At 39.8% G+C, this 23,785-nt stretch overlaps 1 protein-coding gene across 16 annotated transcripts in view; it reads left to right on the top strand.

Annotated features, from left to right (window-relative positions):
- Window positions 1-23,785, top strand: part of EPB41L2 (erythrocyte membrane protein band 4.1 like 2) — a 251,269-nt gene that overhangs the window by 4,032 nt on the left and 223,452 nt on the right. For all 16 annotated transcript variants that reach the window (XM_048844567.2, XM_048844562.2, XM_048844566.2 and 13 more), the window contains exon 2: window positions 21,155-21,214. The gene's annotated coding sequence lies outside the window, so the exon portion shown is untranslated. The remainder of the gene's footprint in view (window positions 1-21,154; window positions 21,215-23,785) is intronic.

Genomic DNA, 23,785 nt, shown 5'->3' with positions numbered 1-23,785 from the left:
TGGCCTGTGATACGCAGGAGGTCAGATTAGATCTCTCCTGAAGTTACTGGCAGCCAATCCATTAAGGGTTTTTTGGTTGGGAATGACACTCTTTCCGATGAAAGTCTCTATCTGTTATCTATCTCCTGTGTCTATCCTGGCCTCTCAATAGGGGAGCGGAACCAGAAGGAACTCCACAGGAGAGTACCCTCCACCACTAGCCAATCACAACTTTTGGGGTGGGCCTTTGCCTCTTCACATTGAATTACACTTTGAGATCTCAGTATGTAGTAATGCCTAATTTATAAACTTGAGCGTGACCCCATCTGTCTCTTACATACTTAGTTTGAGGACTTCTGGCCTACAATATTGCAAAGCATATGCTACCTTAGCTCAACCATTGTTTTTAGACCATAAATACTGTAATGCTTTTAACCATAAGTACTATAGTACCAAAAGGTCAGATGGGGGAAGTTCAGAACAGAGGCCTGAGCCTACAGTTTTTCCACTGATGGAACTCCCACTGAGTTGAAATTATTTCCTACTTATGCACACACAATAACTTATATTGACTTAAGTGTAGTAAGACTGGACTTAAAAGAGGATATTTTATTAAATCGTAATCTTTGAGGACCTTTGAATGTCATAAGGAGCGATTGATATTTTTTTCTCGGCTCTGATGTGTAGTTGATGGACCATCATCAGCAAAGAGTAACTTCTGAAACAAAGTGAACAAACAGTAGCAAGTTTGGTACATTTGGTTGGCCAAGGTGCTCAAACTTTATGGTGATGGGTGACAGAGAAGCTTATATCAGGAGTAGTGTTCATTTTGTGGATAATTTTTAATTATGGGCTGTGCTATAAACTTACAGATATAGTTACAAGACAAACTTAGTGCCTGAATTAGGGTTGCTTCCCTGGTTGCCCAATACATATGCTATAAGACTTGAAAACAAAATGTCAGAAAACTAAAAATGCAAAATGAAGGTTGACCTTCTTGAACAAAGCAGGTACAGACTACTTTGACTGTACTTGGGTAATGTTCTTTGCATAGAGAGTACAGTAAACTTGCACCACAGAACACTGACTTTATATTTCATATCGGAAAATTACCCCATTACAGGGTGTAACTGAGTGTTGTGGTACTTTGCCCACCCCTGCTCTACCAGATGCTCAGTACAGTGAGCTGTTTTAAGCTGGCCCGCGAGCTCCTGCTGGGGAGCGGGGTCTGCGGCTTGCCCTGCTCCAGCCGGGGCGCTGGACTGGGGGGCGCTCTATGCAGCAACCGGAAGCTGTGGCATGGCCCCGTTCTGTCTCCTATGTGCTCCAATGGCCCCCTCCAGCACTCCAATGGGAGCTGCAGGGACGGTCCCTGCAGATGGGGCAGCGTGCAGAGCTGCCTGGCCGTGCCTCTGCGTAGAAGCTGGAGAAGAGACATGCCACTGCTTCTGGGAATCGCTTGAGGTAAGTGCCGCTTGGAGCCTGCACCCCAAAGCCTCTCCCCACGCCCCAACTCCCTGCCCCAGCCCTGATTTCTCCCTCCCCCCCGCTCTCCAAATCCCTCAGTCCCAGAGCACCCTCCTACACCCCAAACTCCTCATCTGGAGCTCCATCCCAGAGCCTGCACCCCCCCACACCAGAGCCCGCACCCCATCCCCAATTTTGTGAGCATTCGTGGCCCGCCATACAATTTCTATTCCCAGATATGGCCCTCGGGCCAAAAAGTTTGCCCACCCTTGTGGTAGAGTGTTGGGTGTATCATGAGCTTGGAGGTAAGTCCTGTAGACATTCCAAACATTAGGCTTCACAGGTTATAGCCTTTGGCGGTTCCCATAAACGCCCACTGAGGCTGATAAAATGATAAAGGATTCCTTTATTTTGGCTGTCGGAAATAAAATTTGCGGTTACCCTTGGCATGATAGCTTTAAGTTTCAAACAAAAGATAAACCAGCTTTTCTTAAGTCAGTTTCTGAGGGCAGGCCAGTGCATGGATAATAGTCTCTTTTGGGCCTCCTCCTCTTGCATGTGGAATCTTACATATTGTACCTTCTGTTCCATTGGTAATTTGATAAGATCCTCTGGCAACTACAGTAAAGCAGTAAGAAATGTTAAGGTATTGCTAGCTTCTTTTAATGTGATTTAGCAGTTGGAAGCAAGAAGAGGCAGCTCCACATGACCTATTGGCCACCAGTAACTACTCTGTAGACCATTGGTGTTGCATGGACGGAACAGAGGGACATGGTGGAGTATAGGAATGGTAGTTCTGGTTTAGAGTGGTGATCATAACTGATAAAGTGGCATTGTTATAGAGAGCAAGTATATTATGGACCTGACCCAACTCCTTATTGACATAAAAAGGAAAGATGGATTGGACTATATAAATAAATTTGTGCTTTTATATCTCTTGAGGAGACAGATACAATTGAAGTGTTATGGAAAGATAAGGTAGTTTGATTTTCTGTATTTCTTGTGAGCAGCTCTGCAGAGGCAGAGATGGGCTTGGTATCTTGTTTAAGTAGTACAACCTTAACTTTTCGTTTCCTGGTCTGATATTATTGTGAAGCACTTGTTGTGAAGCCAGTGTAATTAACTGCAGCCTGAATTCCAGCTTCACCTACAGGTGAAGAAGGTGCATGTCTATCCCACCATGTTACATAATCCAATGTTACTCCGTCCTGAACTGCTTATTTAAAAAAAAAAAAAAGGGGGGGGGCAGATGCAAAAACAAAACAAATACGTTACTGATTTATAAAACAAGAAAACAGTTGTTCATTTCCCCCACCTGTGAGCTGGATTGCACCTCCACTTTTGTTAGCACAGGAGACTCAAATCTAGGGGATCTTTGTAAGCTCCCAGATGAGGGAGCTGCAGTTTTGCACCTTTTACCTTTAACATCAGATGCTCCCCCAGTGGTACCATGAGTTTTTTTGGGGCTGGGATGATAGGGAAGGAACTTGTCTTAGCACAGTTGAACCCATCATCTCCTGTTGAGCCTGTTAATATCAATGCAGAAGTCTGAGAACTAGTGCTGTTTTGAAACGGCATTAATTCCCATTGGATCCTTCCATAGCTTCTGCTACAGCTCAGCCATAGAGGATTCTGTCAATAGTTGAGAGGGGTTCTTCAGAAGCCTTGCTGCCAAGGGCTGGGGTATAGTAACAGTGTGCAGGGACTCTCTGGGACTGCAGGTTCCTTTCGTTATGTATCCTGAGGATGGTTTGGGGTGACTACTTATTTATGGTACCTTGCTGCTCCACTTTGAAAAGACAACTTGACAGAAAATCCAGGGTGAGCTTCAGGAAGTTTCCTGTTCCTCTTGTCTTGCTCCTGGAATTATTTTTGCAGGAAGATTTGATTTGATCCTCTGACTTTAATTTACTCTGCTAATCTTAGGTAATGCAGCATTTTTGGTATGCAAGGTCATTATTTGGAGACTCATGCATTTCACAGATGCACAATAGGACGAATTAAGGGCACAGTTTGAAGGCAAACCCTGAATTGCCTTACTGCTACAGATTCGCAAAAAGAAAAGGAGTACTTGTGGCACCTTAGAGACTAACCAATTTATTTGAGCGTGAGCTTTCGTGAGCCACAGCTCGTGAGCTGTGGCTCACGAAAGCTCACGCTCAAATAAATTGGTTAGTCTCTTAAGGTGCCACAAGTACTCCTTTTCTTTTTGCGAATACAGACTAACACGGCTGTTCCTCTGAAACCTGCTACAGATTTAAGTCAGTTCCTTTGCCTGTCTAACATTGTCTCTGTGGCTTAGTGTTTGCAAGGCACCAGTTCTAGAGAAGTGTTCTTGTTGCAAAAGCTACCCTGTCACCAGAAAATAAAAATAGAATTTTAAAAACCAAGGAAATGTCTGTACTGCCTGAAAGATCAGTTTTGACTAAAATTACTTGCATTGATGACAAAGCAGAGTTTAACCAAAATATTTATTCTGTAATTAGTAATGTTGTAAGGCTAAATGTAACACCGGGTTTTACTCAAAATCACTATCATCTTATTACTGTGGCTTGAAAACTACAAAGAATAACCATGGCTTTCTTTACAAAGTGGCCTGGATTGAAAACTTGACTACAGTGTTTTAAGAATGTAGGTTTTTATATATTTTTAATAGTATTCTTCAGCATAATTTTAAAACACATGATGTGATCTCTTACCACAATGGAAAACTAGAGCAGTTTGTTTTCTTTTTTTTAATTGAAGTTGCCTGCACAGTACTCTTTTATTCTGTCTATGGTCTTTCAAAACTTGCAGCAAAAATATCTATATTTTATATATTGATAACATGCAGTGCTTTGAAATGTGAAGCTCTAGCAAAAATAAACTTGTCTTTTCATACAATACTTTAGACATCTCACACAAATATACAATCTCCTTTTTGGTTTGAATTTTGATTTTATTTTTTTTAAGAATTGTGCAACAGCTAGCTATAACATTTTACAGTTTTTTACAAACAAAAGTGAACTTTGTTTTCCCTCTGTTGGGAGGAAGTTTGCCTTCAAGTCTTTCTACTCCTTCCTTGTTTTCTTCTCTCAAATACCCTATCTTGTGGTCACCCTTCTATTTTAAACAAACTTGTGTTTGCTTGCCAATTGCACAATTACTATTCCTGTAGGTGTTTACTACTTAAATTGAAGGAATGTATAATAATTAATCAGCTGTTGAAGTTATTGGTCTGTAACCTCCAGATCGGTGTCCCATTTCCTAAATAGCTTCAGTGTATACCATTTTCAAATTCTCTGGTAGTGATGGAATTCCCCAAAACAATCACCAGTGCTTCATTAGTTCATTTAGTATACTGAAGTGACTTTCATATGACCTGACTAATAGTAATATGTTCTAGTTAACTATGTAGTGGTTAACGTGTTCATTCATATAAACTGCCTAGGGAGGTTGTGGAATCTCCATCCTTGGAGATTTTTAAGAGCAGGTTAGACAAACACCTGTCGGGGATGATCTAGATAATACTTAGGCCTGCCATGAATGCGGGGGACTGGATTAGATCACCTCTCAAGGTCCCTTCCAATCCTATGATTCTATGATTTCTGATTCTGAGTTGCAATAACACTATCCTCACTATTTTTGACATATTTTTTTTCCTAAATGGTAGCTCAAGGCAAATAACAAATATCAGCCACATTATCACTAATCCTGTCCCTATTAGTGAACCTACTTCTTTCTATGCCATCTTGCTTTTTGGATACTTTCTTTGGTTGGACATTGTCCCATTACAACATGCATCTGACATGAACTTAGTGCCTGTAACAGGGATAGTTAAAAACCTGGTGCCATAATCTTCATACTTAGATTAATGCCTAATCTTAAACTGCTTTGGGTCCCCTCTCAGAGGACTCCTCTCTTAAAGTGCCTACAGTGGCCAGGCTTTGATAGAGGAGGGCTTTATGATAAACTTAGTCATCTGTGTCACTTCTTTGTTCAGCCACAGTGATGGCAACCGACCAATTTATAATGCTCCTTTTTTGCCCAGGACTGAGCGTGCTGCTAACCTAGATTTCAAGTGACCTAACAGGAAAACAGTTTTTATACTCTTGGTACTCAAGGTTTAATTATTTCAAGTTTTTGTTAAGTATACTTAAAGTTATTTGCAGTGCTGTAGCCATGTTGGTTCCAGGATCTTGGCGAGACAAGGTGAATGAGGTAATATCTTTTATTGAACCAACTTCTGTTGCTGAAAGGGACAAGCTTTTACAGAGTTCTGTTTAAGCTTGAAAGCTTCTCTTGCACCAACGGAAGTTGGTCCAAAAAAAATATTACCTCATCCACCTTATTCTCACATTTTACTAGTTGAACATTTGCACTTAATTGTAGAGAGATAGAAGCAACTAATTACTTCCCTTGGCTATATTTCATGGTAGGTTTTTCTGTGTTTTTTTATATGTATTATAGGGATGGTGTGAGTGGTGTGAACAGATGACAATTTCTAGAGTTAGCTGAGATTTCTGTATTTCCAGGATTTTCTGATTGTGGTAATTACTTGCAACTTGAAAGACCATTTTATTTTTTCATTCGTGCCTATTAAATGTGAGCAGGACAAAATCCCTGAGGGTATCTCAATGTTTGCTTTCTAATTCTGTTCAATAAAGAACTCAACATCTGGTATGAAACATTAAAAAGCCAAAAGAACTCTTTACCATGGTTTGATTCATAGAGAAGTATCTTTTTTTGTTTGTTTGTTTGTTTTTTTTTGGTGGTGAGTCTGATTTCCTAACATCCTTCAGAGAATTAAAGGAGTTGATTTAAATTATGGGATAATTGCAAAATAGAATTTGGTTACACTACCTCTCATACTTGGATATTATAAAAAACGTTGCCAATAAAGTGCTGATAATACAGTGTCTATCATTCAAATGTAGTAAAGGTTAAGCTGTATGTAAGCTATTCCTGAGTTCACTGGCATTTTGAATCCTGCTCTGTGGAGTGAGAAAATCCTTGGGAAGGAGAATGGGGTAGCTTTTTAAAAATTGCTATAGAACCTTTACCTTACACAAGAGACTATCAGAAGGGACTTATTTCAGAGTGGTAGCCGTGTTAGTCTGTATCAGTAAAAACAACGAGGAGTCCTTGTGGAACCTTAGACTAACAAATTTTATTTGGGCATAAGCTTTTGTGGGCTATAGCCCACTTCATCAGATGCATGGAGTGGAAAATACAGTAAGCAGGTATAAATAAATATACAGCCCATGAAAAGATGCGAGTTACCTTACCAAGTGGGAGGTCAGTGCTAACGAGGCCAGTTCAATTAGGGTGGATATGGCTCATTCCCAACAGTTGAAAAGAAGGTGAGTATCAACAGAGGGAAAACTGTATTTTTTTTTATAGTGACTTAGGTTCTCCTTCTATCTTTATTTTCTTTCCTTTGGATGAGATGTTTAACCCCTTACTAAATATGGTAGCAAACCACAAGCTTTTGAGCTAAATAGGACATGGTCTGTGTGGTATTGAAAGTAGAAGCTAGAATATTGTCCTTAGGCTTTCAACCACAAATATTTTGGGTCCATACCCATTGATAACACTAATTGCAAACTCGCTCATAACATCTTGAAGACCCTCTGCTTTAACTTATGCTAGCATGGTGAATGTGTAGTAAATAGAGAAGTTAATGAGTGGTGGAAGAATGGCTTTTAATTTTATCAGTTCCTTGAGAGACATTTATTGTATGGTCCATGTGTGACAGACATCACTGTGCCTTCTAAATGTTTTTACAAAATAAATTCTCCATCTTATGAAATGCAAAACATAAGGAAATACTTGGTAATGTAGTTTCTTCTAAAGTGTCTCATTTTGGCTTAGCTTTTGGGATACACTGACTCATTTGCCACCTCCATTTTGAGTATGTGGTAAAATCTCATATCTTTCCTGAAGTGTGGAAATTCTGATATTAAACCCCTGTCATCTAAACCTATATTTAAGTGATCTAATGTTCTCATGGGGAAAGTGTGTTAATTACTGCCAAAATATTAACTTTTTTGTGTACTGGGAGTGGATGGTTCATGGGGTTTGCTTGTAGAAGACATAATACAAGCTGTAACTTCAAGATCACTGGTTTAAAAACCAGACCAGTCTGGTAGTGAACCAGTTAGTCATTACCATTTGATGGGCCAAATTATGTGTAATGGGTTGATGGAGTCAGTAAGTGGATGGGGGCGTTCACAGGAAAAACGACCATCATAACTGGAACTAATTCGTACTTTTATTTGCAGTCTTCACTAGAGGCTAGGGAGTAAATGCTACATGGAATAGCCTCTCACTTCAGGAGAAGATAGTCTAAAGTTTATTTTAACCCTGACATATAAAACATCAGTACTTCTTCATGTATACAAAAGACAAGACTTCTGTCTACAATGCTTTCATAAATGTTAAATTAAACTCTTTTTAAACTAAATACAAGTGTGTATATTAGGTTTTTTTTGTTGCGCTGACCCACTTATTAGTCTTGTTTAATTTAATTTTTCTTGGCAATTCCATGAGCAAGGACTGATTGATCGAGTTGGGTCCTGGGCTAGCCAGGAAAAGCTTCCCACTTACTACTGGTGAGTGAGTTTTTAAAGCCCTGCATGTAACTACGCAAAGTCAAATACACTTATGCTGTTTCAGTAACTTCAAAGACATGCCCAAATTTCAGTTCTGGCAGACCAAAATAAGTTGTACGTTATATTTAGAAACTAGTGTGTAATAATTCCAGATTCATAGAATCCTAGATTAGGATTGGAAAAGACCTCAGAAGGTCATCTAGTCCAACGCCCTGCTTAGAGCAGGACCAACCCCAACTAAATCATCCCAGCCAGGGCTTTATTAAAGACTTGTATATTGATATCTGAGTGCTGCTGGATTGTTGGGCCATGTGTCACTTTCAAAAAGTGCAGTTTCTTTACACCTCTAAGACCTGTCTATTCATAGGTTTCCTTATGTTTTAGACAGTCTTGATTTCACTATCTCAAAACTCAAACATCCCCCCACCCCCCAGGCAACTTGTACCATGAGGATGGTTGATTTACCATAATATTCCCCAGCTGTTGGAATAGTATACAGTATGATGAATATGTTGAAAATACAAGTCCTATACCATACGTACTGGTGTTTATAACTTTTGGAACATGATCGGTTTTTAATGACTGAATTTCTCAGTCACTGCCATGACACCCTATATTTCTAGTTTCAACTTCTCTATGGCCCTAAACATTAATCTGTTGACTGCTATGGGGATATTCATTTGGCTGGTAGACTGAAAAATGCTACTATGCTGATCGTTGTAAATTCAGATCTCAATGAGAGAAAACTTGGTCCTCTCTAAAGGATGGTAGGAATCAGCTTGCTTCCATTTCTCATGTCTGAATTAGAGATGTTTGCTTTGTTTCCATAATGTCTCTTCTGTGTCTTTATACCAGTTAAAAATTGGATAACTTCTGTTCAGTGCTTCTGTAAGTATGTTGGGTATGACTGTTAAATCGAGATAACACAATTCAGATGTAAAGTAGGCAAATGGTTTTGGCAAATATTTTGAGCATCTATGTAAGTAAGTGCTTTTTAAAGTGACACACACCACTGGCAGAATACTTAAAGTCTGAGAGGTTTTTTTTAAATTGTGTTGGGAGCAGTGTAATGGAAGGATGATTGCATGAAAAATTAAAAACTAAACTAGGCAAAATACCACAAAATAGACTCCAGCGAATAGTGGCTAAGAGGCACTGAACACACCTGCCTATGTTTTAAATGTTTATCATTTTGATTCTTCATTTGGAAAACTGTTGTGGATGATACGTGAGGATTCTTTATTCCATTGATTGGTTGATACATTTTAATTAAGAATTAATTTTTAATTTTTTAATTCTTAAGAATTTTTAATTCTTTAATTCAAGCATAGTTTCAGATAAAGTAGTAAATTTATAGAGAGATCTATAGATCAGTCTGTATGGCTATGAAAACAAATCTGGTGTAAAGTTAAATTGACTGACTAATAATTTCATAAGCTCTATGAAAGTCTAATTTTAACAAAGGAGAGAACTTTACAGCAAAGGATAACATCTCTCAAAAAGAATGGATTAACAAACACAGTCGTACAATTAAGATCAAATCTGTCATCCATAACTAATTATCTTAAGCAAAGATTCTACGCAACCCCATTTTTGTAATACAGTGGATTAAATGTAGAACTACACTTTCTGAAACCTTGAGTCTTGTCTGGTGACACACAAGAGTTGTAATGGCCTTCACTGTGTGTACTGCCATCCATTAGAATAATGGAGCTAAAACAATTCTGAAAGAAGGCATTTTAATATAGAATACCTCAGGTCCATCCATAGTTCACTGCGGGGTGTGGAACTGGGCAAACAAGTGGATTAAGATTAATGTATGAGTAAGAAATGTCTTTTAATAGGTGACTATTAAAATATAATTTTTTTTTAGCTGTCAGCCTCTTCAGAGAACTGAAAGAGCTTGGCCATTTGGCTTTAAAACCCTGCTGACAAAAATCTAGAAACATTAGGGGTTTTTCATAAATAATCCAGAATTTGGCTGGGCATGAAAAGGTCATGCCCCCCCTTCTGCCTCTTAATCAGATCATTTAAAATGTATAACCTTTTTTGACCTGCCTCTGATGGAGCTAAAGAAAAGAAATCTTGTGTTCTTGGTAGGTAGTTGCCCTGATGGCTGAATCTGCTTTCAGGATTTGCTCCTTTTCTGTCATTAGACAAAATATTAGTGCTGCCTTTATTCTATATACTTGTTTCTACATGTAGGGAGCCTAAAACTTACTGATAAATAAGTAGGAAACATTATTATTTTGCTTCCTTTTCTATATGGGATAACTTAGTTTCCAGTATTGGGAGTCCAGGCATTAATATCCAGATTTGCAAGAGTATGAATACTTCAAACCCTGACTCACCTGCCCCCCCCCATTACTTCTAATTTTCTTTCTGGCAAAGAGTATTGTTTTGTAAAATCCCCTGTTAAAGTTTCCTTTGTAGTGTCCTTTGTTTCTTTAAGATCATATTCCAGGCGGTTTACTTGCTGCTCGTTCCTGGAAACTCTTGAATCTGAGGCTGATGGTTTCCCAGAAACTACTTTCTGTTCCTTAAGAGACAGGCTTTCTACAAAAAAGTTTATCTATATACCATTGTGGTGGGTCAGATAAGTCCTATACTGGCAATGAGGCTGTTAATTGGGCAGATAGGCTCTACACTGGCAAGGAGAGGCTTGAGGAGATCCTGTGGACCCAGATGACCCTACCCGCTATATGTGCAGCCAATATCGGACATGGGGAAGGGCATTAAAAGGAGGAGACATAGCCCAGTTGAGGGCTGACCAGAAAGGAGAGCAAAATTCTGCTACTTCCACAACAAGGAAAGCCTGGTCCCAGCCAAGAGTCTAAGGCAGCTTGCAACCTGGATAAGCCATTTGGTGGATGGGATAGCTAGACCCAGGAAGGTGGACAAGGAGGGACAAAAACCTTGAGCAGAAGTGTGGGTCCTGCTGACAAATCCTTGGATGAGCCTAATTTTTAGTTTGTTTTTCCTTTTTGTTTTGGACTCCATGGCACTGGAACTGTGAGGGGTTGGGGACACCTGACTGGCAGGGATCTCCAGCAGGGGAGTTGTGAAGCCTGATGAGCCACAAAGAGATGCTGCATAGACAACCTAGTTGCACCTATGGAGGGCCAAAATAATTTATTGTAAAGACAGAGGGCTCAAGGCTCTTTAAATTAGGATTTAACCATGTGGTGTTGGATTTTGTTAGTTCAATCTAATACCCTCTAAAACTATAGTCAAGACAAGGTAAGCTGTACTTTAATGTGTATTAAGGTAGTCCTGTTGAAATCTAGGAAGATCATAGGCTTTAATGGGATCAGTTAGCATGTGTTAAGAATATACACTGCCTAGTCTACACTAGAGTTTTAGAACATGTTGGCTAACCCCTTCTAAACTCTCCTTCAAGGTTCACTCTTCCACTGCCTAGATTTCTGTAGTTTGAAACAATCAGTCCTGTCTGTTGTCCCCCTTACTCTTCCACACTTTCTACTTACCCCTCCTAAAGGTAGGCAGAGAAGATCCTTTTTCCACTTATTTGGAAAACGAGAAGTTTTTTGTGTATTTTTTTCAGTTGCTCTATCTGAAGCTGCTTCTCTACCTTCTCTTTAGCTGGCACCAGGCTCCACCTTTCTGCATGTGCTTTTTTGTTTGATTCAGTCACTCCCCCCCGCCCCCTTCAATCCCCTCTCAGACTAATGCTTGACATGTGCATGTTGGAGTGGGAATGTAAGGGAGAGCAGGACTGATACAGGATGCTGATTAGTTATTAGATTGTGCACAAATTCTTGAATGTGGATTACACAGCTATGATACAGAGATGCAATACCTTGGAATGCAATACCTTGGAAAAGAGAAGCAAAAAAGTTTCATACTAATTATAATCCTTTACCAGTGTGTAATACATCATTATGTTCCATATTTTTCAAGTATAAATGCAGAGAATGCTTGACTTTGAACAGTTCTATTTTATTTTATTTTTTTGTCCTAATGGATTCCATTACACTATTACTCTGTCATAGTTTGTTTAGAATGTAATTGGTATTTTAATAAGTATATTGAACTCCTTTGCTCAAGTTCCTTGCCCAGGATGTTGAACTAAGCTGACTCATTTTTCTACAAGGCAGAACAATGTCAATCTGGTATATGTACAGAGATAAGCAAAGTTACAGGTAGCTGTGCAATTCATATTCACTTCTTTATTTTCCTGGAAAGAGCATGAACATAATGCAATGTTGTTATTATTATTTATTATTTAAAATGTGATACACACAGACATTTGTTGGAACAGGTAACAAAATGTTCTTAGTAAAATAGTAAATGCTACTGTAATGAAAAATCCCATAATATGCATTTCCCAGTGCTCACATCAGTTGAGTTATTACACTTGATGTTCCTTTTTAGAAAAGGGGGAAAAAACTGTATTATGCCACATCACTTCAAATTCTCTAGCACTAAAGTCATAATGTACAACTCTCATTTTTTAAAACTGCTTCCCAAAACTTCTGTGCCAAGACTATTTTATGTAGTATTTTTGGAAAGCAAGCCACTAACTACTAGTCAATTGGGCTGGGCGGTTGGTGTAGTAGCAAAATATGCTACCGCATGGTAGGGGATTGCAGCTACGGATCCTTGTGGTACATTTCATAAGTATGGCTCTGTATAAATAACAATAATGGTCCATTACTTTTAGTCTGGTAGAGTCCAGGAGTGAAGGGTAAGGTAATGTATTCAATTCCTAGGTCTAACCTTATTTACGTTGCAAATTATGTACATTTGAACAGCGAATTTGAGTACCTGGATTTTGGTGAAAAGCTAGGTTTGGAGATGGGAATCAGTCTGCAGTGATAAGTGAGTCAGTTTTAAGTTATGTGCGGTATTTTTAGCCATGGAGACTGTTAACTTGGGCATTTCATGTTTAAAGGTCCCGGTCGTGGAACTAGTGGTTAACAGGAGAATGTTCCGAGTCGGAGCTGGAAAAACAGCTCAGTAGGGGGCTCGCTTTAAGTTGAGTCCTTTGAGGCTAAAAAGTCCAGTTTGTGTGTCTCCTGCTGTAGATTGTCTACGCAATAGCAATATGTGATCTAAACTCACTCTAGTTGCAGTATGTATAGAATTTTTTTAGATTTATTTTCTCTAGAATTTGAGGCTAAGAATTGGACTTTGATCTCTTACAAATTATCTACTTAACTTTATCCAGGCTAATTGCCACTTGCTCATTTCTTCCCTCCCCCGTGCTGATGAAGCAGGAGAGAAAGAACAAGTTAAATTAGTATAGCTGTCATGATCATATATCCAAACTAGAATCATTAGGGGACACTGCTGGTATTTTTCCCACACCTATTCCTTCTACTTATGTTTACTATTCTGGGTTCCTGGGTGGCTTTTTTTAACTTAATGCATTTTTTTTCCCCGGTCTTTCCTCAGAGGACTTTTTTCCCTTTTATTTTATATGATTTAGATAATGACAGAGAGTATGCTTAAGTTTGCAGATGATACCAAGCAGGGAGGGGTTGTATGTGCTTTGGTGGATAGGGTTAAAATTCAAAATGATCTGGACGAACTGGAGAAATGGTCTGAAGTAAATAGGATAAAATTCAATAAGGACAAATGCAAAGTACTTCACTTGAGAAGGAACAATCATTTGCACGCATACAAAATGGGAAATGACTGCCTAGGAAGGAGTACTGCAGAAAGGGTCTGAAGGTTGTAGGGTCTGAAGCATAATGGATCACAAGCTAAATATGAGTCAACAGTGTAACACTTTTGCAGAAAAAGCAAACATCATTCTAGGATGTATTAGCAGGAGTGTTGTAAGCGTGACATGAGAAATAATTCTTCTGCTCTCTCCGCTCTGATTAGGCCTCAACTGGAGTATTGTGTCCGGTTCTGGATACCACATTTTAGGAAAGATGTAGACCAATTGGAGAAAGTCCAGAGAAGAGCAACAAAAATGATTAAAGGTCTAGAAAGCATGACCTACGGGGGAAGATTGATGATAAAATGGGGTTTGTTTAGTCTGGAGAAGAGACGACTGAGAGGGGACATTAAAAGGTTCTTACAAGGAGGAGGGAGAAAAATATGTTCTCCTTGACCTCTGAGGCTAGGACAAGAAGCAATAGGCTTAAATTGTAGCTAGTGCGGTTTGGGTTGGACATTAGGAAAAACTTCCTGTCAGGGTAGTTAAGCACTGGAATAAATAGCCCAGGGAGGTTGTGGACTCTCCATCATTGGAGATTTTTAAGAGCAGTTTAGACCATCACCTGTCTGGGATGATCTAGATAATACTCTAGCCCTACCATGAGTGCAGGGGACTGAACTAGATGACCTCTCGAGGTCCCTTCCTAAACCATCACGAAGTGCAGAAAGAATAGCAAATACGGCAGGCGACCGGCTTGGCTTAACAGTGAAATCTTTGGTGAGCTTAAACTCAAAAAGGAAGCTTACAAGAAGTGGAAATTTGGACAGATGACTAGGGAGGAGTATAAAAATATGGCTAGAGCATGCAGGGCTGTAATCAGAAAGGCCAAGGCACAACTGGAGTTGCAGCTAGCAAGAGATGTGAAGGGTAAGAAGAAGGGTTTCTACAGGTATGTTGGCAACAAGAAGGTGGTCACGGAAAGCGTGGGACCCTTACTGAATGGGGGAGGCACCTTAGTGACAGATGTGGAAAAAGCTGAAGTATTCGATGCTTTTTTTGTCTCGGTCTTCACAGACCAGGGCAGCTCTCAGACTTCTGCACTAGGCAACACAGTGTGGGGAGTAGGTGAGCAGCCCTCAGTGGTGAAAGAACAGGTTAAGGGCTATTTAGAAAAGCTGGACATGAGCAAGTCCATGGGTCCAGATCTAATGCATCCAAGGGTGCTGAGGGAGTTGGCTGATGTGATTGCAGAGCCACTGGCCATTATCTTTGAAAATTCGTGGCGATCAGGGGAAGTCCAGGATGATTGGAAAAAGACAGATATAGTGCCCATATTTTTAAAAGGGGGGGAAAAAAGAGAACCTGGGGAGCTACAGATCGGTCAGCCTCACTTCAGTCCCTGGCAAAATCATGGAGCAGCTCCTCAAGGAATCCATTTTGAAGCACTTGGAGGAGAGGGAGGTGATCAGGAACAGTCAACATGGATTCACCAAGGGCAAGTTGTGCCTGACCAACCTGATTCCCCTCTATGATGAGAGAACTGGCTCTGTGGATGTGGGGAAAGCGGTGAATGTGATATATCTTGACTTTAGCAAAGCTTTTGATATAGTCTCCCACAGTATTCTTGCCAGCAAGTTAAAAAAAAAAAAAGTATGGATTGGATGAATGGACTACATGGTGGATAGAAAGCTGGCTAGATTGTTGGGCTCAACAGGTAGTGATCAACGGCTTGATGTCTAGTTGGCAGCTGGTATCAAGCGGAGTGTCCCAAGGATCAGTCCTGGAACCAGTTTTGTTCAACATCTTCATTAATCTGGATGATGGGATTAATTGCACCTCTGCAAATTCACAGATGACACTAAAATGCGGGAGAGATAGATACACTGAAGGGTAGGGATTGGGCCCAGAGTGACCTAGACAAATTGAAGATTGGACCAAAAGAAATCTGAGGTTCAACAAGGACAAGTGCAGAGTTCTGCACTTAGGAAGGAAGAATCCCATGCACTGCTACAGGCTGGGGACTGACTTGGCGAAGCAGCAGATCTGCAGAAAAGGATCTGGGGATTAGAGTGGACAAGAAGCTGGATATGAGTCAGCAGTGTACCCTTGTTGCCAAGAAGGCCAGTGGCATATTGGGCTGTATTAGTAGGAGCATTGCAAGCAGATCGAGGGAAGTGATTATTTCCCTGTATTCGGCACTGGTGAGGCCACACCTGGAGTACTGCGTCTAGTTTTGATCCACCCCCACTACAGAAGGGATGTGGACAAATTGGAGAGTCCAGTGGAGGGCAATGAAAATGATTAGGGGGCTGGGGCACATGACTTACAAGGAGAGGCTGAGGGAACTGGGCTTATTTAGTCTGTAGAAGAGAAGAGTGAGTTACCTGAAGGCAGGTTCCAAAGAGGATGGACCTCAGCTGTTCTCCATGGTGGCAGATGACAGAACAAGAAGCAGTGGCCTCAAGTTGCAGCGAGGGAGGTCTAGGTTGGATATTAGGAAACACTATTTCACTAGGAGGGTAGTGAAGCACTGGAATGGGTTACCTAGGGAGGTGGTGGAATCTCCATCCTTGGGGGTTTTTAAGGCCTGGCTTGACAACACCTTGGCTGGGATGATTTAGTTGGTCCTGCTTTCAGCAGGGGATTGGACTAGATGACCTCCTGAGGTCTCTTCCAACCCTAATAGTCCTATGATTCTATTTTTCCCCTAGCGCATCAGTCTTCCCTTATTGCTTTCCTTCTGTGATTCTTCTTTGGCCTTTGCCTTGAGTCTACAGTTCAGCAGTGATACCAAGTTGAGTAGGAGCTAGATTTTCTCATGTCTTGCTCTAATTGAGAAGTGATCTTCACTGCTGTGCTAATCCTTTTAGAGGCATCCCATGCATATTGGGGTAAGAAGTAGCTGATGTAGGTGCTATGTGAAACACCTACTACCACGGTGTTCAATGTATATGCAGCACCTAGCAAAGTGGGGTCCTGCTCCATGACTAATGTTTCTAGGCATTATGGTAATACCGATGATGCATAGGACACAATCTAGAAGATAGGGTCTCTGCTCCAAAGGGCTTACGTTGGAAGGGTATGCTTTTCATTCAGGAACTCCTAATAGCTGTCCTTTTATAGGCTGCCTGAAAAACAGAAGTCCTGAGCAGACAGTTCTGTAAACTGTTTCAGGACTAAGATCTTGAATGGGGTAAGTCTAAACATCATGAGAGAGCTAAAGCCAAGTTTTTAAATCTTTTATTAGAATTCTTTTAAAAATGCATTGTAACAGAAACAGGACTTATTTATGAAATAACTAAAACTAAGTAATTAACCTAATTTTACTAATCAATACCAGAGTGGCTGAAGTATTGTAATAGCAAACATATAGTTAATCATACACAGTGCTAGTTAATATTTGTAGTTCTACATTATTTATGTAGTGAAGACAGTTATATTGACAGTATTCAGTAGCAACATCCAGTTTTCACGTAGTTACTGAAGAGCTTTGGGAGTAGGAAGTACATTTTGATGGTGGGGCGGAAGCCTTGATTGATTATTCTTGTAGTGTACAATGGGAAGAACTTAATTTCTTCAGATCAAGAAATTAAAGGATTTTAGTCTTTGTATCCTAAATAATCCAAATCTGTGAAATCATGTACTATTTTGATGTATATTAGCTGTTATTTATGTAGCTATTAGTTTTTATAAGTTTCAATAGAGGGTTGTGAACTGGTGAGCCAGTCAACTTTTTTTTATTTTTAGAAAAATTTTCATCTATCTCTATCTGGTGTTGCCATCTGTCTATTTAGCATTAGTGTCATGGTCTAAATTGCTGTTGAGTTTCCAAAACATCAGTCACTTAATTTTGGTAACAGAAATAATTATTTATGGTCTCACATGCAGTGAGACATAGCTTTTCAGCTAAAACAAGGTTTTTTTTTTTTGCTTGCGCTCAAGCAGTACATTTTTGGTCTGGTGGCTTATTTTGACTGAGGGAACAATTGGATGTATATGGATTCTGTGCACCTGGTGGTACGATGTCAGGGTTTATGCGTGTCCTAAAGTTCAATTGTCATAGAGTTTAAGGCCAGAAGGGACCAACGGATCATCTATTCTACTAGATGATCCTATTTATCACAGGCCACCAACACAACACAGCACCTGCACACTGTATCCAACAACTGAAGTTAGACCTAAATATTGCAGGCCAGAGAAGACTAAACTCTGCCTGTGGCACATCATAGAATAGGGGTACCAAGATGCATGAATGTCTGAGACCCCCTGCAATGACAGGGAAATGTTTATCTGGCTACCCCTCAGTTAAACCTGGCAAGTGACCTGCAGCCAAATGCTGCAGAGGAAAGTGGAAAAACCCCCAAGGTCGCTGCCAGTCTGACTTGTGGGAAAATTCCTTCCCTGCCCCACATATGGCAGTCAGTTATACCCTGAGCATGTGAGCAAGAACCAGCTAGCCCAGAACCTGAGAGAGTGTGCTTGGTGCCACCTCGGAGCACTTGCCCATCCTACATAGTGTCCTTTCTCCTGGTGTGGCATCTGTGATACTTCAGAGGAAGACCACCACCCCTCCTGTGTTTCAGGCAGGAATGGAGGGGGAATCCCTTCCTGTCCCCTGCCAATGGCTGACTGAAGACTTGAAGAATGAGCTTTTAGGAACATAAGGCATAACCAGGAAGTGAGCCCTAGGGCTGCTGAGCCCTGCTCCCTCCCATCACAATCAACCCTGTCATAAAATTGCAATCATAAATTTGTACTGTTCTCTCTTAAAACTAATTAAGTTGATTGCCTCACAATTCTTACTGGAAAAAGAAAAAGGAGTACTTGTAGCACTTTAGACTAACACACTTATTTGAGCATAAGCTTTCGTGAGTTGCAACTCACGAAGCTTATGCTCAAATATGTTAGTCTCTAAGGTGCCACAAGTAGTCCTTTTTCTTTTTGCGGATACAGACTAACACGGCTGCTACTCTGAAACAATTCTTAGGTTCTGGAATAGCCTCCCAGTTTCTCCTCTGATGGTGAAAAACCTCCTTTTTAATTTCCAGTCTGAGTGGCTCCAGAGCCAGTTTATACACATTTGTTCTTGTGCCGGTATTGTCCTTTAACTGAAATAGCTCTTCACCCTCTCTAGTGTTTATCCCCTGAAGTATTATAGAGAACAGTTCTATCCCATCTTTCTTAGGGGTGCTGGGCGTACGGGTGCGGCAGCACCCCTCGGTTTAAAGTGGTTTCTGTCATATATACAGGTTTTACAGTTCAATAGCTTTCAGCAACCCCCCTCTCACCTCCCCCAACACTATAAAAACTGTTCGAGCTTCACTGCTCTTACCCTTCTTTTTGTGAAATTAAATAAGCTGAGCTCTTCCAATGCATTGTACAATGGTGGTAATTCTTTATCTCTGTTGGAAATGCCTTTCCTGATACAGCCAAGTAGCCTATTTTGTGTGTGTTTTTGTGTGGTGTGTGTTTTTTTTTGTTTTCTTTTAACCGCTGAATCACGTTGGTGTGGCTCATGGTCATACTACGATTGACCAACACACAGAGGTTTCTCTCCTCTGTCACTTCCAACTGATGAGCCCCCAGCTTGTAGCAGAAATTTAGATAATTAGACCCTAAATGCATGATCTTGCATTTTGTAGTATTGAATTTCATCGCATTTCTGTTACTCCAATCTTCAAGGTCGTCCAGATCTTCTTGTATGATAATCCAGTCCTCTTCTGTATTGATGTCCCCCAACTTTGTATCATTAGTCGGTTTCTTTAGTACACTCCTTTTTGTGCCAAGGTCATTAATAGAAATATTGAATAAAACTGGCTCTAAGACAGGTCCTTGAGGAACTCTGCTAGTAGTCTCCCTACAGTCCAATAGTTCATCTTTCCGCACAACCCACTGGCTTTGCTCTTTTTAAGCAGTTTCTTATCCACCTTCCAATTCTTGTACTAATCCTCATCTTCTCTAATTTAACAAATAGTTTCCCATGTGGTACTGTGTCAAATCTTTTACCCAAGTCCAACTATATTAGATCTATTGCATTTCCCTTAAAAATCCGTTCTTTTTTCAAAGAATGAAGAGTGGCTTGGTCTTTCAGAGGCTGGCAGACAGAATTTTTCTTCAGTGGCCTGGTATCTTACTGGAAAAAGCAGTTGTCATGTATATCTCGGACGTAGGGCTTGTCTACACTGCCCACCGGATCAGCGGGGGTTGACTTATAAATCGACCGCTGAGCACTCTCCTGTCGACTCCGGTACTCCACCAGAACTCTCGCGGAATCGACAGCAGAGCGTCAGCTGTTGACTTACCTCAGTGAAGACCCCGTGGTAAGTAGATGGAAGCATGTCGACTTCAGCTACACTGTTAATGTAGCTGCAGTTGCATATCTTAGATCGACCCCACGTGGTAGTGTAGACAAGCCTATAGAGACCTCATTTCTGGAATTTTCAGCCAAACAGCAGGAGGATTGGGACTAGTCCTTTCAGCTGAAAAAACTTAATGTCTGTACTGTATGGAAGATCTTTATTTTTGTGGCTGTCCCTTTGCTAGAATAATTTAGGATCTGGGATGGATCTATCAGATTCTAGGTAGTGCCACTTTGGGAATTGGAAGACTTGGTAAAACTCTGGGACTCTAGGTTAGTTCTTTCAGTGACTAGCCCTTATGGTTGGCACAACAAAGAACATTATAAATATTGTTCTAGTATTTTTGGTGGTTGCAAAAATCTTATCTAGTAGCCGAAGCTATTATATGTCCTTTTCAGTCCTCTTTCCTTTGAACTGCATTGGTGCTTAGGGGCCTGGAGATATGCGGTGTTTTTGTTTTTGTTCTTTTTCCCCCCTCTTGTTGTTCAGACCATATGGTACAATAGAAAAAGTTCATGCTAGAGTGATTTTTTTTTTTTCAGTTTTTGTTTTGGTCTGGGCTGAAGAAGGGAGTAAAATCCCAGAGGGTATGAGATGTTGTGTATGGGAGTCTTTGTGGCTCAGCTATTTGGGAGTAACTTGTTTGGAAAACCTCCAGCATGTATCTTTCTGTTTCCTTTATCTTAACATCTCAAAACTTCCTTTTTAAAAAATATTTCTTGTTCCTTTTACTCAGTTGTCAAGGAAGATGGTTTGTGTTTCTCTCTTTAAAGCTCACTCTTTCCTCTAAATGAGGAGCTATTTCTACTGACCTCAGTTTCTGTGCTGGAAAAGCAATTCCACAGGCAGCATTTATTTCTCAAGAGGATGTGGCTGGTCACATGATAAAATTATCTTTGGTGCTGACAGCCCTAAAGAATTGGTTGCTATGCAAAAACTCTGCTCAAGTTCTTAGCAATTAGTGCTTTTTTTAATTGAAAGGCTTTCCTCCTTTTCAATTGAGATAACATTGGTATTTGCTACCTGGATTTCTACTATGGTACAGTTACTTGGATGTAGCTTCTTGTTTGAATGTGTTCAACTGCTTCTAAGTAGTTGTCTATCTGCTTTCCTTTTTTGTATAGTTACTGAAGTCCATTTGCCTATACGGGTATCGAAGGCTGTTTGTTTGAGGAACCAATCAGGTAAGAAAATACCTTTCAAGTTATGTTGTACAAGCCTAGACATTCGAACTGTGCGTTTTGGTTTTGGTTTTGGTTTGTTTTGTAGTGGAAGGAGAATACTATGTAAAAGAGTTCCTAGACAACACTGATTTAGTATTACAGGAATTCAACTTGTGAGGAGGCAGCAAGCTCCTTAGAAGGAGGAATGAGAGCTGGCAAACCCCGCATAATAGGGAATAATCTCACAGCAACTTTTTTGCTTTTGTTTGTTTTCCCCTGTCGGACAAGGAAAAGCACATCCTGGAATCTGGACTAGTATAGTATAACTGGGGGAAAAGCCTAATTTCCTAGATAGTCCTCAAAAGAAGCTATAAAATGTATTAAATTCTGGATTTTTTGGGCATGTCTCTTGATTTATCTAGCTTCCATCTCACTGCCTGTATATTAACCATTAGAAATCCATTACAACCACAGTATTTATTTTCTCCAAATAGTTATTCTTGTATCTAATTTTATACTATGCTATCGGAGGACAATAAACATTTTGTGTTCAAATTTACTTAGCAATGAGGGGAAAAATGAAAGAATATTCGTGTGTGGCAAAGTGTGTTGTAAATGCAAATATGCTGCTTTCCTGTTTCTATTCACAGCTGATGGTTTTTGGTGCTATTCTCCTAGTTTCATGTTAGATGTGAGATGTTCAAGGAAAACTTCAAGGCTGACAAGCAGATACTTTCTGAATAATGTTATGAAGCATAAAAAATGCATCATTGCAGGAAACAAAGGGAGCTTGCATTCTAACCTTTGGCTCCATACTCTACAGTATTATGGCTAAGTGCTGCACCAGACATTTGAGTCAACCTAGCAATGTATGATCAATAAGCTGCTGTTTTGTTTCCTGTAGATAGTTTTATATCCTCTTATTTGTGTAAGCTGTTTTAAACATTTTTAACTCTGTTTATAAAGCACAGTAAAGAAATGATAGAATACCCTTTACAAGGTTGCTCCAGCTGCAGTAACTGTTGACTTAAATATTTACACAAATGCATTATAAAAGTTTAGTATTAGCTTGCATGTATAAATCTGCCCTTTCCTCATACTTGTGCCTGACTGCACTCATTCCCAGTGACATCAGGCTTTTTTTAATTTCCCAGAATTGCTTGCAGTTAGTTATTAAAAATAAATAGCTTGGGCACATATCAAATGATAGGCAAAAATAAGAAATACTTCTTTATGGCAGATTAATTGTAATAGCCTTTAAAGTACAATGTTTTATCTTATTCCAAGAATATAAAGACTGAATGCTGAAGTAGTTATGTAGCTAGGTTTCAAAATATGATGAATGTTGTTTATTTTTTACAAAGTCTATATCCATTTTTGAATTGTGAATACAGTACTGGGGTGATTGTCTTTTGGTCAGAAGTAATGTAATTTTTATTAATTTCAAAAATGAGAATGGCATTACAAGAGTTTTCGATAGTAGATGTAGCTAATTTACTGTAATAAGCTTTTGTTTTTCTTCCTCAGTTTGAAGAAAAAGGGAGATTTGATTTGTACTTCATTTCCCTTTTTTCATCCTGCAAATGAAGAATTATGAACTATGAATTAAAGCAACCTAAATCGTATTTGAGTTGGAAATGTAAGAAAATTCTATGAGCAGATGTGTAGCAGAAACTCTTCAACAAAAATTGAAATTTCTGTTGGAAATTTGTTTGAGAAGTTTCAGAATGTTGCATGCATGAGTTCTGCGTCTTCAGCCTGTGGGAGCCCACAGTGCTTTATATATTGTCTATAAGAATGTGTTCATGCAAAGTATCATGCACTGGAAATCCTCTCTAGTGTTGCTCAGATTATAGCCAACTGGACAACTGTGCTAAACATTTTACACAACTATGGGGGAAGAGAATTTTTGGCTCAAGGGTCAGCAAAGGAAATCTGAGTAGGGCCATGGGGCATTTTTTGTTTTATGGGCATGCATGGGAGACTGACCTCTGTCTTTTAATCCAACAGATTTTCACCACACTTCAGATCATGTGTTATAGATAACTATCTGTGTGTGTGATGGTGCAAGGGCACTACCAATAAATTAATTCCAGCTCTGCTTTCCCCCTGTCCTTATTGTGAGGAATTGCTGCTGGTGAGAAGGCAGGGCTTGCCACAAAGGTCTGAAGGAATCTCAGAATGAAAAATATTTTTTGGTAACCAATTTTGATTTATGCTGGAAAATTTCTGTTGAGTCACCTCAGAGCTTTGTAATGTGGTATCTGTGGTAATTGGTGCTGCCAACAGAATGGTACGATGATGATGATGATTCCCCAGGGTTTTTTAATGTTTTAGAAAAATTTGAAATGCTGCTCTCCCTACATTTTCTCCCCCCTTTTCCCTTCTATCCCACTGAAATATTCAGTAGCACAAAAGCATGATAATGTTGGTATGAGACTGTTAAACATGCAGTAATGAGTGCCAAATGGCAGTGTGTGGAGTTGCTCTAGCCTTTCACCTCTGGAGACCCAAATTCACATGCTTGCTAAAGTCACAAGCTTAGTGTGTATTCAGTTTTTATATTGACTAGATTTCAGTTTCTTTGGCTAT

This window comes from Caretta caretta, chromosome 3 (genome assembly GCF_965140235.1).
Source record: "Caretta caretta isolate rCarCar2 chromosome 3, rCarCar1.hap1, whole genome shotgun sequence".
Taxonomy (NCBI): domain Eukaryota; kingdom Metazoa; phylum Chordata; order Testudines; family Cheloniidae; genus Caretta; species Caretta caretta.
This window is presented reverse-complemented; position numbering and strand designations above follow the sequence as displayed.